Genomic DNA, 16547 nt, shown 5'->3' on the forward strand with positions numbered 1-16547 from the left:
ACAATTCCGTGAGACTGCAGTGAGGGGATGGGTACAATTCCGTGACACTGTAGAGAGGGGATGGGTACAATTCCGTGACACTGTAGAGAGGGGATGGGTACAATTCCGTGACACTGTAGAGAGGGGATGGGTACAATTCCGTGACACTGTAGAGATGGGATGGGTACAATTCCGTGACACTGTAGTGTGGGGATGGGTACAATTCTGTTACACTGTAGAGAGGGGATGTGTACAATTCCGTGACACTGTAGAGAGGGGATGGGTACAATTCCGTGACACTGTAGTGAGGGGATGGGTACAATTCCGTGACACTGCAGTCAGGGGATGGGTACAATTCCGTGACACTGTAGAGAGGGGATGGGTACAATTCCGTGACACTGTAGAGAGGGGATGGGTACAATTCCGTGACACTGTAGAGAGGGGATGGGTACAATTCCGTGACACTGTAGAGAGGGGATGGGTACAATTCCGTGACACTGTAGAGAGGGGATGGGTACAATTCCGTGACACTGCAGAGAGGGGATGGGTACAATTCCGTGACACTGCAGTGAGGGGATGGGTACAATTCCGTGACACTGTAGTGAGGGGATGGGTACAATTCCGTGACACTGCAGTGAGGGGATGGGTACAATTCCGTGACAATGTAGAGAGGGGATGGGTACAATTCCGTGACACTGCAGAGAGGGGATGAGTACAATTCCGTGACACTGTAGAGAGGGGATGGGTACAATTCCGTGACTCTGTAGTGAGGGGATGGGTACAATTCCGTGACACTGCAGTGCGGGGATGGGTACAATTCCGTGACACTGTAGAGAGGGGATGGGTACAATTTCGTGTCACTGTAGAGAGGGGATGGGTACAATTCCGTGAAACTGTAGTGAGGGGATGGGTACAATTCCGTGACACTGTAGTGAGGGGATGGGTACAATTCCGTGACACTGTAGAGAGGGGATGGGTACAATTCCGTGACACTGCAGTGAGGGGATGGGTACAATTCCGTGACACTGTAGTGAGGGGATGGGTACAATTCCGTGACGCTGTAGTGAGGGGATGGGTACAATTCCGTGACACTGTAGTGAGGGGATGGGTACAATTCTGTGACACTGTAGAGAGGGGATGGGTACAATTCCGTGACACTGCAGTGAGGGGATGGGTACAATTCCGTGACACTGCAGTGAGGGGATGGGTACAATTCCGTGACACTGCAGTGAGGGGATGGGTACAATTCCGTGACGCTGCACTGCGGGGATGGGTACAATTCCGTGACACTGTAGAGAGGGGATGGGTACAATTCTGTTACACTGTAGTGAGGAGATGGGTACAATTCTGTTACACTGTAGTGCGGGGATGGGTACAATTCCGTGACACTGCAGAGAGGGGATGGGTACAATTCCGTGACACTGCAGTGAGGGGATGGGTACAATTCCGTGACACTGTAGTGAGGGGATGGGTACAATTCCGTGACGCTGTAGTGAGGGGATGGGTACAATTCTGTTACACTGTAGTGCGGGGATGGGTACAATTCCGTGACACTTTAGTGAGGGGATGGGTACAATTCCGTGACACTGTAGTGAGGGGATGGGTACAATTCCGTGACACTGCAGAGAGGGGATGGGTACAATTCCGTGACACTGCAGTGCCGGGATGGGTACAATTCCGTGACACTGTAGAGAGGGGATGGGTACAATTCCGTGACACTGCAGAGAGGGGATGGGTACAATTCAGTGACACTGTAGAGAGGGGATGGGTACAATTCCGTGACACTGCAGTGCGGGGATGGGTACAATTCCGTGACACTGTAGAGAGGGGATGGGTACAATTCCGTGACACTGTAGAGAGGGGATGGGTACAATTCCGTGACACTGCAGTGAGGGGATGGGTACAATTCCGTGACACTGTAGAGAGGGGATGGGTACAATTCCGTGACGCTGCAGTGCGGGGATGGGTACAATTCCGTGACGCTGCAGTGAGGGGATGGGTACAATTCCGTGACGCTGTAGTGAGGGGATGGGTACAATTCCGTGACCCTGTAGTGAGGGGATGGGTACAATTCCGTGACGCTGCAGTGCGGGGATGGGTACAATTCCGTGACGCTGCAGTGCGGGGATCGGTACAATTCCGTGACACTGCAGAGAGGGGATGGGTACAATTCCGTGACACTGTAGAGAGGGGATGGGTACAATTCCGTGACACTGCAGTGAGGGGATGAGTACAATTCCGTGACACTGTAGAGAGGGGATGGGTACAATTCCGTGACTCTGTAGTGAGGGGATGGGTACAATTCCGTGACACTGCAGTGCGGGGATGGGTACAATTCCGTGACACTGTAGAGAGGGGATGGGTACAATTCCGTGTCACTGTAGAGAGGGGATGGGTACAATTCCGTGAAACTGTAGTGAGGGGATGGGTACAATTCCGTGACACTGTAGGGAGGGGATGGGTACTATTCCGTTACACTGCAGAGAGGGGATGGGTACAATTCCGTGACACTGTAGAGAGGGAATGGGTACAATTCCGTGAGACTGCAGTGAGGGGATGGGTACAATTCCGTGACACTGTAGAGAGGGGATGGGTACAATTCCGTGACACTGTAGAGAGGGGATGGGTACAATTCCGTGACACTGTAGAGAGGGGATGGGTACAATTCCGTTACACTATAGAGATGGGATGGGTACAATTCCGTGACACTGTAGTGTGGGGATGGGTACAATTCTGTTACACTGTAGAGAGGGGATGTGTACAATTCCGTGACACTGTAGAGAGGGGATGGGTACAATTCCGTGACACTGTAGTGAGGGGATGGGTACAATTCCGTGACACTGTAGAGAGGGGATGGGTACAATTCCGTGACACTGCAGTGAGGGGATGGGTACAATTCCGTGACACTGTAGAGAGGGGATGGGTACAATTCCGTGACGCTGCAGGCAGGGGATGGGTACAATTCCGTGACGCTGCAGTCAGGGGATGGGTACAATTCCGGGACACTGTAGAGAGGGGATGGGTACAATTCCGTGACACTGTAGAGAGGGGATGGGTACAAATCCGTGACACTGCAGTGCGGGGATGGGTACAATTCCGTGACACTGCAGTGAGGGGATGGGTACAATTCCGTGATACTGTAGAGAGGGGATGGGTACAATTCCGTGACACTGCAGTGAGGGGATGGGTACAATTCCGTGACACTGCAGTCAGGGGATGGGTACAATTCCGTGACACTGCAGTGCGGGGATGGGTACAATTCCGTGACACTGCAGTGAGGGGATGGGTACAATTCCGTGACACTGCAGTGAGGGGATGGGTACAATTCCGTGACACTGTAGAGAGGGGTGGGTACAATTCCGTGACACTGCAGTGAGGGGATGGGTACAATTCCGTGACACTGTAGAGAGGGGATGGGTACAATTCCGTGACACTGTAGAGAGGGGATGGGTACAATTCCGTGATACTGTAGAGAGGGGATGGGTACAATTCCGTGACATTGCAGTGAGGGGATGGGTACAATTCCGTGACACTGCAGTGTGGGGATGGGTACAATTCCGTGACACTGTAGAGAGGGGATGGGTACAATTCCGTGACATTGCAGTGAGGGTATGGGTACAATTCCGTGACACTGTAGAGAGGGGATGGGTACAATTCTGTGACACTGTAGAGAGGGGATAGGTACAATTCCGTGACATTGCAGTGCGGGGATGGGTACAATTCTGTTACACTGTAGTGAGGGGATGGGTACAATTCCGTGACACTGCAGTGAGGGGATGGGTACAATTCCGTGACACTGCAGTGAGGGGATGGGTACAATTCCGTTACACTGTAGAGAGGGGATGGGTACAATTCTGTTACACTGTAGTGAGGGGATGGGTACAATTCTGTTACACTCTAGTGCGGGGATGGGTACAATTCCGTGACACTGCAGAGAGGGGATGGGTACAATTCCGTGACACTGTAGAGAGGGGATGTGTACAATTCCGTGACACTGCAGTGAGGGGATGGGTACAATTCTGTGACACTGCAGTGCGGGGATGGGTACAATTCCGTTACACTGTAGAGAGGGGATGGGTACAATTCCGTGACACTGTAGAGAGGGGATGGGTACAATTCCGTGACACTGCAGTGAGGGGATGGGTACAATTCCGTGACACTGTAGAGAGGGGATGGGTACAATTCCGTGACACTGCAGTGAGGGGATGGGTACAATTCTGTGACACTGCAGTGCGGGGATGGGTACAATTCTGTGACACTGTAGAGAGGGGATGGGTACAATTCCGTGACACTGCAGTGCGGGGATGGGTACAATTTTGTTACACTGTAGAGAGGGGATGGGTACAATTCCGTGACACTGTAGAGAGGGGATTGGTACAATTCCGTGACACTGCAGTGAGGGGATGGGTACAATTCCGTGACACTGTAGAGAGGGGATGGGTATAATTCCGTGACACTGTAGAGAGGGGATGGGTACAATTCCGTGACGCTGCAGTGCGGGGATGGGTACAATTCCGTGACGCTGCAGTGCGGGGATGGGTACAATTCCGTGACACTGCAGAGAGGGGATGAGTACAATTCCGTGACACTGTAGAGAGGGGATGGGTACAATTCCGTGACTCTGTAGTGAGGGGATGGGTACAATTCCGTGACACTGCAGTGCGGGGATGGGTACAATAACGTGACACTGCAGAGAGGGGATGGGTACAATTCCGTGACACTGTAGTGAGGGGATGGGTACAATTCCGTGACTCTGTAGTGAGGGGATGGGTACAATTCCGTGACACTGCAGTGAGGGGATGGGTACAATTCTGTGTCACTGTAGAGAGGGGATGGGTACAATTCCGTGAAACTGTAGTGAGGGGATGGGTACAATTCCGTGACTCTGTAGTGAGGGGATGGGTACAATTCCGTGACACTGTAGAGAGGGGATGGGTACAATTCTGTGACACTGTAGAGAGGGGATGGGTACAATTCCGTGACACTGCAGTGAGGGGATGGGTACAATTCCGTGACACTGCAGAGAGGGGATGGGTACAATTCCGTGACACTGCAGTGCGGGGATGGGTACAATTCCGTGACGCTGTAGTGAGGGGATGTGTACAATTCCGTGACACTGCAGTGCGGGGATGGGTACAATTCCGTGACGCTGCATTGAGGGGATGGGTACAATTCCGTGACACTGTAGTGAGGGGATGGGTACAATTCCGTGACACTGCAGTGAGGGGATGGGTACAATTCCATGACGCTGTAGTGAGGGGATGGGTACAATTCCGTGACGCTGTAGAGAGGGGATGGGTACAATTCTGTTACACTGTAGTGAGGGGATGGGTACAATTCTGTTACACTGTAGAGAGGGGATGGGTACAATTCTGTTACACTGTAGTGAGGAGATGGGTACAATTCCGTGACACTGTAGAGAGGGGATGGGTACAATTCTGTTACACTGTAGTGAGGAGATGGGTACAATTCTGTTACACTGTAGTGCGGGGATGGGTACAATTCCGTGACACTGCAGAGAGGGGATGGGTACAATTCCGTGACACTGCAGTGAGGGGATGGGTACAATTCCGTGACACTGTAGTGAGGGGATGGGTACAATTCCGTGACACTGCAGTGAGGGGATGGGTACAATTCCGTGACAATGTAGAGAGGGGATGGGTACAATTCCGTGACACTGCAGAGAGGGGATGCGTACAATTCCGTGACACTGTAGAGAGGGGATGGGTACAATTCCGTGACTCTGTAGTGAGGGGATGGGTACAATTCCGTGACACTGCAGTGCGGGGATGGGTACAATTCCGTGACACTGTAGAGAGGGGATGGGTACAATTCCGTGACACTGCAGTGAGGGGATGGGTACAATTCCGTGTCACTGTAGAGAGGGGATGGGTACAATTTCGTGTCACTGCAGTGAGGGGATGGGTACAATTCCGTGACACTGTAGAGAGGGGATGGGTACAATTCCGTGACGCTGTAGAGAGGGGATGGGTACAATTCCGTGACGCTGCAGTGAGGGGATGGGTACAATTCCGTGACACTGTAGAGAGGGGATGGGTACAATTCCGTGACACTGTAGAGAGGGGATGGGTACAATTCCGTGACACTGTAGTGAGGGGATGGGTACAATTCCGTGACACTGCAGTGCGGGGATGGGTACAATTCCGTGACACTGCAGAGAGGGGATGGGTACAATTCCGTGACACTGTAGTGAGGGGATGGGTACAATTCCGTGACACTGCAGTGAGGGGATGGGTACAATTCCGTGTCACTGTAGAGAGGGGATGGGTACAATTCCGTGACTCTGTAGTGAGGGGATGGGTACAATTCCGTGACACTGTAGAGAGGGGATGGGTACAATTCTGTGACACTGTAGAGAGGGGATGGGTACAATTCCGTGACAGTGTAGAGAGGGGATGGGTACAATTCCGTGACACTGTAGTGAGGGGATGGGTACAATTCTGTGACACTGTAGAGAGGGGATGGGTACAATTCCGTGACACTGTAGAGAGGGGATGGGTACAATTCCGTGACACTGCCGTGAGGGGATGGGTACAATTCCGTGACACTGCAGTGAGGGGATGGGTACAATCCTGTGACACTGTAGAGAGGGGATGGGTAGAATTCCGTGACACTGCAGAGAGGGGATGGGTACAATTCCGTGACACTGCAGTGAGCGGATGTGTACAATTCCGTGACACTGTAGTGAGGGGATGGGTACAATTCCGTGACACTGCCGTGAGGGGATGGGTACAATTCCGTGTCACTGTAGTGAGGGGATGGGTACAATTCTGTGACACTGTAGAGAGGGGATGGGTAGAATTCCGTGACACTGTAGTGCGGGGATGGGTACAATTCCGTGACATTGCAGTGAGCGGATGTGTACAATTCCGTGACACTGTAGTGAGGGGATGGGTACAATTCCGTGACATTGCAGTGAGCGGATGTGTACAATTCCGTGACACTGCCGTGAGGGGATGGGTACAATTCTGTGACACTGTACAGAGGGGATGGGTACAATTCTGTGACACTGTAGTGAGGGGATGGGTACAATTCCGTGACATTGCAGTGAGGGGATGGGTACAATTCCGTGACACTGTAGAGAGGGGATGGGTACAATTCCGTGACACTGTAGTGAGGGGATGGGTATAATTCCGTGACCCTGTAGAGAGGGGATGGGTACAATTCCGTGACACTGCAGAGAGGGGATGAGTACAATTCCGTGACACTGTAGAGAGGGGATGGGTACAATTCCGTGACTCTGTAGTGAGGGGATGGGTACAATTCCGTGACACTGCAGTGCGGGGATGGGTACAATTCCGTGACACTGTAGAGAGGGGATGGGTACAATTTCGTGTCACTGTAGAGAGGGGATGGGTACAATTCCGTGAAACTGTAGTGAGGGGATGGGTACAATTCCGTGACACTGTAGTGAGGGGATGGGTACAATTCCGTGACACTGTAGAGAGGGGATGGGTACAATTCCGTGACACTGCAGTGAGGGGATGGGTACAATTCCGTGACACTGTAGTGAGGGGATGGGTACAATTCCGTGACGCTGTAGTGAGGGGATGGGTACAATTCCGTGTCACTGTAGTGAGGGGATGGGTACAATTCCGTGACACTGTAGAGAGGGGATGGGTACAATTCCGTGACACTGCAGTGAGGGGATGGGTACAATTCCGTGACACTGCAGTGAGGGGATGGGTACAATTCCGTGACGCTGCACTGCGGGGATGGGTACAATTCCGTGACACTGTAGAGAGGGGATGGGTACAATTCTGTTACACTGTAGTGAGGAGATGGGTACAATTCTGTTACACTGTAGTGCGGGGATGGGTACAATTCCGTGACACTGCAGAGAGGGGATGGGTACAATTCCGTGACACTGCAGTGAGGGGATGGGTACAATTCCGTGACACTGTAGTGAGGGGATGGGTACAATTCTGTTACACTGTAGTGCGGGGATGGGTACAATTCCGTGACACTTTAGTGAGGGGATGGGTACAATTCCGTGACACTGCAGAGAGGTGATGAGTACAATTCCGTGACACTGTAGAGAGGGGATGGGTACAATTCCGTGACTCTGTAGTGAGGGGATGGGTACAATTCCGTGACACTGCAGTGCGGGGATGGGTACAATTCCGTGACACTGTAGAGAGGGGATGGGTACAATTTCGTGTCACTGTAGAGAGGGGATGGGTACAATTCCGTGAAACTGTAGTGAGGGGATGGGTACAATTCCGTGACACTGTAGTGAGGGGATGGGTACAATTCCGTGACACTGTAGAGAGGGGATGGGTACAATTCCGTGACACTGCAGTGAGGGGATGGGTACAATTCCGTGACACTGTAGTGAGGGGATGGGTACAATTCCGTGACGCTGTAGTGAGGGGATGGGTACAATTCCGTGACACTGTAGTGAGGGGATGGGTACAATTCTGTGACACTGTAGAGAGGGGATGGGTACAATTCCGTGACACTGCAGTGAGGGGATGGGTACAATTCCGTGACACTGCAGTGAGGGGATGGGTACAATTCCGTGACACTGCAGTGAGGGGATGGGTACAATTCATTGACGCTGCACTGCGGGGATGGGTACAATTCCGTGACACTGTAGAGAGGGGATGGGTACAATTCTGTTACACTGTAGTGAGGAGATGGGTACAATTCTGTTACACTGTAGTGCGGGGATGGGTACAATTCCGTGACACTGCAGAGAGGGGATGGGTACAATTCCGTGACACTGCAGTGAGGGGATGGGTACAATTCCGTGACACTGTAGTGAGGGGATGGGTACAATTCCGTGACACTGTAGTGAGGGGATGGGTACAATTCTGTTACACTGTAGTGCGGGGATGGGTACAATTCCGTGACACTTTAGTGAGGGGATGGGTACAATTCCGTGACACTGTAGTGAGGGGATGGGTACAATTCCGTGACACTGCAGAGAGGGGATGGGTACAATTCCGTGACACTGCAGTGCGGGGATGGGTACAATTCCGTGACACTGTAGAGAGGGGATGGGTACAATTCCGTGACACTGCAGAGAGGGGATGGGTACAATTCAGTGACACTGTAGAGAGGGGATGGGTACAATTCCGTTACACTGTAGAGAGGGGATGGGTACAATTCCGTGACACTGCAGTGCGGGGATGGGTACAATTCCGTTACACTGTAGAGAGGGGATGGGTACAATTCCGTTACACTGCAGAGAGGGGATGGGTACAATTCCGTGACACTGTAGAGAGGGGATGGGTACAATTCCGTGACACTGCAGTGAGGTGATGGGTACAATTCCGTGACACTGCAGAGAGGGGATGGGTACAATTCCGTGACACTGCAGAGAGGGGATGGGTACAATTCCGTGACACTGCAGTGCGGGGATGGGTACAATTCCGTGACACTGTAGAGAGGGGATGGATACAATTCCGTGACACTGCAGAGAGGGGATGGGTACAATTCAGTGACACTGTAGAGAGGGGATGGGTACAATTCCGTTACACTGTAGAGAGGGGATGGGTACAATTCCGTGACACTGCAGTGCGGGGATGGGTACAATTCCGTTACACTGTAGAGAGGGGATGGGTACAATTCCGTTACACTGCAGAGAGGGGATGGGTACAATTCCGTGACACTGTAGAGAGGGGATGGGTACAATTCCGTGACACTGCAGTGAGGTGATGGGTACAATTCCGTGACACTGTAGAGAGGGGATGGGTACAATTCCGTGACACTGTAGAGAGGAGATGGGTACAATTCCGTGAGACTGTAGTGAGGGGATGGGTACAATTCCGTGACACTGTAGAGAGGGGATGGGTACAATTCCGTGACACTGTAGAGAGGGGATGGGTACAATTCCGTGACACTGTAGTGAGGGGATGGGTACAATTCCGTGACACTGCAGTGCGGGGAAGGGTACAATTCCGTGACACTGCAGAGAGGGGATGGGTACAATTCCGTGACACTGCAGTGAGGGGATGGGTACAATTCCGTGACACTGCAGTGAGGGGATGGGTACAATTCCGTGACACTGCAGTGCGGGGATGGGTACAATTCCGTTACACTGTAGAGAGGGGATGGGTACAATTCCGTTACACTGCAGAGAGGGGATGGGTACAATTCCGTGACACTGTAGAGAGGGGATGGGTACAATTCCGTGACGCTGCAGTGAGGGGATGGGTACAATTCTGTGACACTGTAGTGAGGGGATGGGTACAATTCCGTGACACTGCAGTGAGGGGATGGGTACAATTCCATGACACTGTAGAGAGGGGATGGGTACAATTCCGTGACACTGTAGAGAGGGGATGGGTACAATTCCGTGACACTGTAGTGAGGGGATGGGTACAATTCCGTGACACTGCAGTGCGGGGATGGGTACAATTCCGTGACACTGCAGAGAGGGGATGGGTACAATTCCGTGACACTGTAGTGAGGGGATGGGTACAATTCCGTGACACTGCAGTGAGGGGATGGGTACAATTCCGTGTCACTGTAGAGAGGGGATGGGTACAATTCCGTGACTCTGTAGTGAGGGGATGGGTACAATTCCGTGACACTGTAGAGAGGGGATGGGTACAATTCTGTGACACTGTAGAGAGGGGATGGGTACAATTCCGTGACAGTGTAGAGAGGGGATGGGTACAATTCCGTGACACTGTAGTGAGGGGATGGGTACAATTCTGTGACACTGTAGAGAGGGGATGGGTACAATTCCGTGACACTGTAGAGAGGGGATGGGTACAATTCCGTGACACTGCCGTGAGGGGATGGGTACAATTCCGTGACACTGCAGTGAGGGGATGGGTACAATCCTGTGACACTGTAGAGAGGGGATGGGTAGAATTCCGTGACACTGCAGAGAGGGGATGGGTACAATTCCGTGACACTGCAGTGAGCGGATGTGTACAATTCCGTGACACTGTAGTGAGGGGATGGGTACAATTCCGTGACACTGCCGTGAGGGGATGGGTACAATTCCGTGTCACTGTAGTGAGGGGATGGGTACAATTCTGTGACACTGTAGAGAGGGGATGGGTAGAATTCCGTGACACTGTAGTGCGGGGATGGGTACAATTCCGTGACATTGCAGTGAGCGGATGTGTACAATTCCGTGACACTGTAGTGAGGGGATGGGTACAATTCCGTGACATTGCAGTGAGCGGATGTGTACAATTCCGTGACACTGCCGTGAGGGGATGGGTACAATTCTGTGACACTGTACAGAGGGGATGGGTACAATTCTGTGACACTGTAGTGAGGGGATGGGTACAATTCCGTGACATTGCAGTGAGGGGATGGGTACAATTCCGTGACACTGTAGAGAGGGGATGGGTACAATTCCGTGACACTGTAGTGAGGGGATGGGTATAATTCCGTGACCCTGTAGAGAGGGGATGGGTACAATTCCGTGACACTGCAGAGAGGGGATGAGTACAATTCCGTGACACTGTAGAGAGGGGATGGGTACAATTCCGTGACTCTGTAGTGAGGGGATGGGTACAATTCCGTGACACTGCAGTGCGGGGATGGGTACAATTCCGTGACACTGTAGAGAGGGGATGGGTACAATTTCGTGTCACTGTAGAGAGGGGATGGGTACAATTCCGTGAAACTGTAGTGAGGGGATGGGTACAATTCCGTGACACTGTAGTGAGGGGATGGGTACAATTCCGTGACACTGTAGAGAGGGGATGGGTACAATTCCGTGACACTGCAGTGAGGGGATGGGTACAATTCCGTGACACTGTAGTGAGGGGATGGGTACAATTCCGTGACGCTGTAGTGAGGGGATGGGTACAATTCCGTGACACTGTAGTGAGGGGATGGGTACAATTCCGTGACACTGTAGAGAGGGGATGGGTACAATTCCGTGACACTGCAGTGAGGGGATGGGTACAATTCCGTGACACTGCAGTGAGGGGATGGGTACAATTCCGTGACACTGCAGTGAGGGGATGGGTACAATTCCGTGACGCTGCACTGCGGGGATGGGTACAATTCCGTGACACTGTAGAGAGGGGATGGGTACAATTCTGTTACACTGTAGTGAGGAGATGGGTACAATTCTGTTACACTGTAGTGCGGGGATGGGTACAATTCCGTGACACTGCAGAGAGGGGATGGGTACAATTCCGTGACACTGCAGTGAGGGGATGGGTACAATTCCGTGACACTGTAGTGAGGGGATGGGTACAATTCTGTTACACTGTAGTGCGGGGATGGGTACAATTCCGTGACACTTTAGTGAGGGGATGGGTACAATTCCGTGACACTGTAGTGAGGGGATGGGTACAATTCCGTGACACTGCAGAGAGGGGATGGGTACAATTCCGTGACACTGCAGTGCGGGGATGGGTACAATTCCGTGACACTGTAGAGAGGGGATGGGTACAATTCCGTGACACTGCAGAGAGGGGATGGGTACAATTCAGTGACACTGTAGAGAGGGGATGGGTACAATTCCGTTACACTGTAGAGAGGGGATGGGTACAATTCCGTGACACTGCAGTGCGGGGATGGGTACAATTCCGTTACACTGTAGAGAGGGGATGGGTACAATTCCGTTACACTGCAGAGAGGGGATGGGTACAATTCCGTGACACTGTAGAGAGGGGATGGGTACAATTCCGTGACACTGCAGTGAGGTGATGGGTACAATTCCGTGACACTGCAGAGAGGGGATGGGTACAATTCCGTGACACTGCAGAGAGGGGATGGGTACAATTCCGTGACACTGCAGTGCGGGGATGGGTACAATTCCGTGACACTGTAGAGAGGGGATGGGTACAATTCCGTGACACTGCAGAGAGGGGATGGGTACAATTCAGTGACACTGTAGAGAGGGGATGGGTACAATTCCGTTACACTGTAGAGAGGGGATGGGTACAATTCCGTGACACTGCAGTGCGGGGATGGGTACAATTCCGTTACACTGTAGAGAGGGGATGGGTACAATTCCGTTACACTGCAGAGAGGGGATGGGTACAATTCCGTGACACTGTAGAGAGGGGATGGGTACAATTCCGTGACACTGCAGTGAGGTGATGGGTACAATTCCGTGACACTGTAGAGAGGGGATGGGTACAATTCCGTGACACTGTAGAGAGGAGATGGGTACAATTCCGTGAGACTGTAGTGAGGGGATGGGTACAATTCCGTGACACTGTAGAGAGGGGATGGGTACAATTCCGTGACACTGTAGAGAGGGGATGGGTACAATTCCGTGACACTGTAGTGAGGGGATGGGTACAATTCCGTGACACTGCAGTGCGGGTAAGGGTACAATTCCGTGACACTGCAGAGAGGGGATGGGTACAATTCCGTGACACTGCAGTGAGGGGATGGGTACAATTCCGTGACACTGCAGTGAGGGGATGGGTACAATTCCGTGACACTGCAGTGCGGGGATGGGTACAATTCCGTTACACTGTAGAGAGGGGATGGGTACAATTCCGTTACACTGCAGAGAGGGGATGGGTACAATTCCGTGACACTGTAGAGAGGGGATGGGTCCAATTCCGTGACGCTGCAGTGAGGGGATGGGTACAATTCCATGACACTGTAGAGAGGGGATGGGTACAATTCCGTGACACTGTAGAGAGGGGATGGGTACAATTCTGTGACACTGTAGTGAGGGGATGGGTACAATTCCGTGACACTGCAGTGCGGGGATGGGTACAATTCCGTGACACTGCAGAGAGGGGATGGGTACAATTCCGTGACACTGTAGTGAGGGGATGGGTACAATTCCGTGACACTGCAGTGAGGGGATGGGTACAATTCCGTGTCACTGTAGAGAGGGGATGGGTACAATTCCGTGACTCTGTAGTGAGGGGATGGGTACAATTCCGTGACACTGTAGAGAGGGGATGGGTACAATTCTGTGACACTGTAGAGAGGGGATGGGTACAATTCCGTGACAGTGTAGAGAGGGGATGGGTACAATTCCGTGACACTGTAGTGAGGGGATGGGTACAATTCTGTGACACTGTAGAGAGGGGATGGGTACAATTCCGTGACACTGTAGAGAGGGGATGGGTACAATTCCGTGACACTGCCGTGAGGGGATGGGTACAATTCCGTGACACTGCAGTGAGGGGATGGGTACAATCCTGTGACACTGTAGAGAGGGGATGGGTAGAATTCCGTGACACTGCAGAGAGGGGATGGGTACAATTCCGTGACACTGCAGTGAGCGGATGTGTACAATTCCGTGACACTGTAGTGAGGGAATGGGTACAATTCCGTGACACTGCCGTGAGGGGATGGGTACAATTCCGTGTCACTGTAGTGAGGGGATGGGTACAATTCTGTGACACTGTAGAGAGGGGATGGGTAGAATTCCGTGACACTGTAGTGCGGGGATGGGTACAATTCCGTGACATTGCAGTGAGCGGATGTGTACAATTCCGTGACACTGTAGTGAGGGGATGGGTACAATTCCGTGACATTGCAGTGAGCGGATGTGTACAATTCCGTGACACTGCCGTGAGGGGATGGGTACAATTCTGTGACACTGTACAGAGGGGATGGGTACAATTCTGTGACACTGTAGTGAGGGGATGGGTACAATTCCGTGACACTGCCGTGAGGGGATGGGTACAATTCCGTGACACTGTAGAGAGGGGATGGGTACAATTCCGTGACACTGTAGTGAGGGGATGGGTATAATTCCGTGACCCTGTAGAGAGGGGATGGGTACAATTCCGTGACACTGCAGTGAGGGGATGGGTACAATTCCGTGACATTGCAGTGAGGGGATGGGTACAATTCCGTGACACTTTAGAGAGGGGATGGGTACAATTCCATGACGCTGCAGTGAGGGGATGGGTACAATTCCGTGACACTGTAGAGAGGGGATGGGTACAATTCCGTGACACTGTAGTGAGGGGATGGGTACAATTCCGTGACACTGTAGTGAGGGGATGGGTACAATTCCGTGACATTGCAGTGAGGGGATGGGTACAATTCCGTGACACTTTAGAGAGGGGATGGGTACAATTCCGTGACACTGTAGAGAGGGGATGGGTACAATTCCGTGACACTGTAGTGCGGGGATGGGTACAATTCCGTGACACTGCAGTGAGGGGATGGGTACAATTCCGTGACGCTGTAGAGAGGGGATGGGTACAATTCCGTGACACTGTAGAGAGGGGATGGGTACAATTCCGTGACACTGTAGTGAGGGGATGGGTACAATTCCGTGACACTGCAGTGAGGGGATGGGTACAATTCCGTGACACTGTAGTGAGGGGATGGGTACAATTCCGTGACACTGCAGTGAGGGGATGGGTACAATTCCGTGACACTGTAGTGAGGGGATGGGTACAATTCCGTGACACTGTATTGAAGGGATGGGTACAATTCCGTGACACTGCAGTGCGGGGATGGGTACAATTCCGTGACACTGCAGTGCGGGGATGGGTACAATTCCGTGACACTGCAGTGAGGGGATGGGTACAATGCCGTGACACTGTAGAGAGGGGATGGGTACAATTCCGTGACGCTGTAGTGAGGGGATGGGTACAATTCTGTGACACTGCAGTGCGGGGATGGGTACAATTCTGTGACACTGCAGTGCGGGGATGGGTACAATTCCGTGACACTGCAGTGAGGGGATGGGTACAATTCCGTGACACTGCAGTGAGGGGATGGGTACAATTCCGTGACACTGTAGAGAGGGGATGGGTACAATTCCGTGACACTGCAGTGAGGGGATGGGTACAATTCCGTGACACTGTAGTGAGGGGATGGGTACAATTCCGTGACACTGCAGAGAGGGGATGGGTACAATTCCGTGACACTGCAGTGAGGGGATGGGTACAATTCCGTGACACTGTAGTGAGGGGATGGGTACAATTCCGTGACACTGCAGTGCGGGGATGGGTACAATTCCGTGACACTGCAGTGAGGGGATGGGTACAATTCCGTGACACTGTATTGAAGGGATGGGTACAATTCCGTGACACTGCAGTGCGGGGATGGGTACAATTCCGTGACACTGCAGTGCGGGGATGGGTACAATTCCGTGACACTGCAGTGAGGGGATGGGTACAATGCCGTGACACTGTAGAGAGGGGATGGGTACAATTCCGTGACGCTGTAGTGAGGGGATGGGTACAATTCTGTGACACTGCAGTGCGGGGATGGGTACAATTCTGTGACACTGCAGTGCGGGGATGGGTACAATTCCGTGACACTGCAGTGAGGGGATGGGTACAATTCCGTGACACTGCAGTGAGGGGATGGGTACAATTCCGTGACACTGTAGAGAGGGGATGGGTACAATTCCGTGACACTGCAGTGAGGGGATGGGTACAATTCCGTGACACTGTAGTGAGGGGATGGGTACAATTCCGTGACACTGCAGAGAGGGGATGGGTACAATTCCGTGACACTGCAGTGAGGGGATGGGTACAATTCCGTGACACTGTAGTGAGGGGATGGGTACAATTCCGTGACACTGCAGTGCGGGGATGGGTACAATTCCGTGACACTGCAGTGCGGGGATGGGTACAATTCCGTGACACTGCACTGCGGGGATGGGGACAATTCCGTGACAT

This window comes from Hypanus sabinus, chromosome 6 (genome assembly GCF_030144855.1).
Source record: "Hypanus sabinus isolate sHypSab1 chromosome 6, sHypSab1.hap1, whole genome shotgun sequence".
NCBI classification, from domain to species: Eukaryota; Metazoa; Chordata; class Chondrichthyes; order Myliobatiformes; family Dasyatidae; genus Hypanus; species Hypanus sabinus.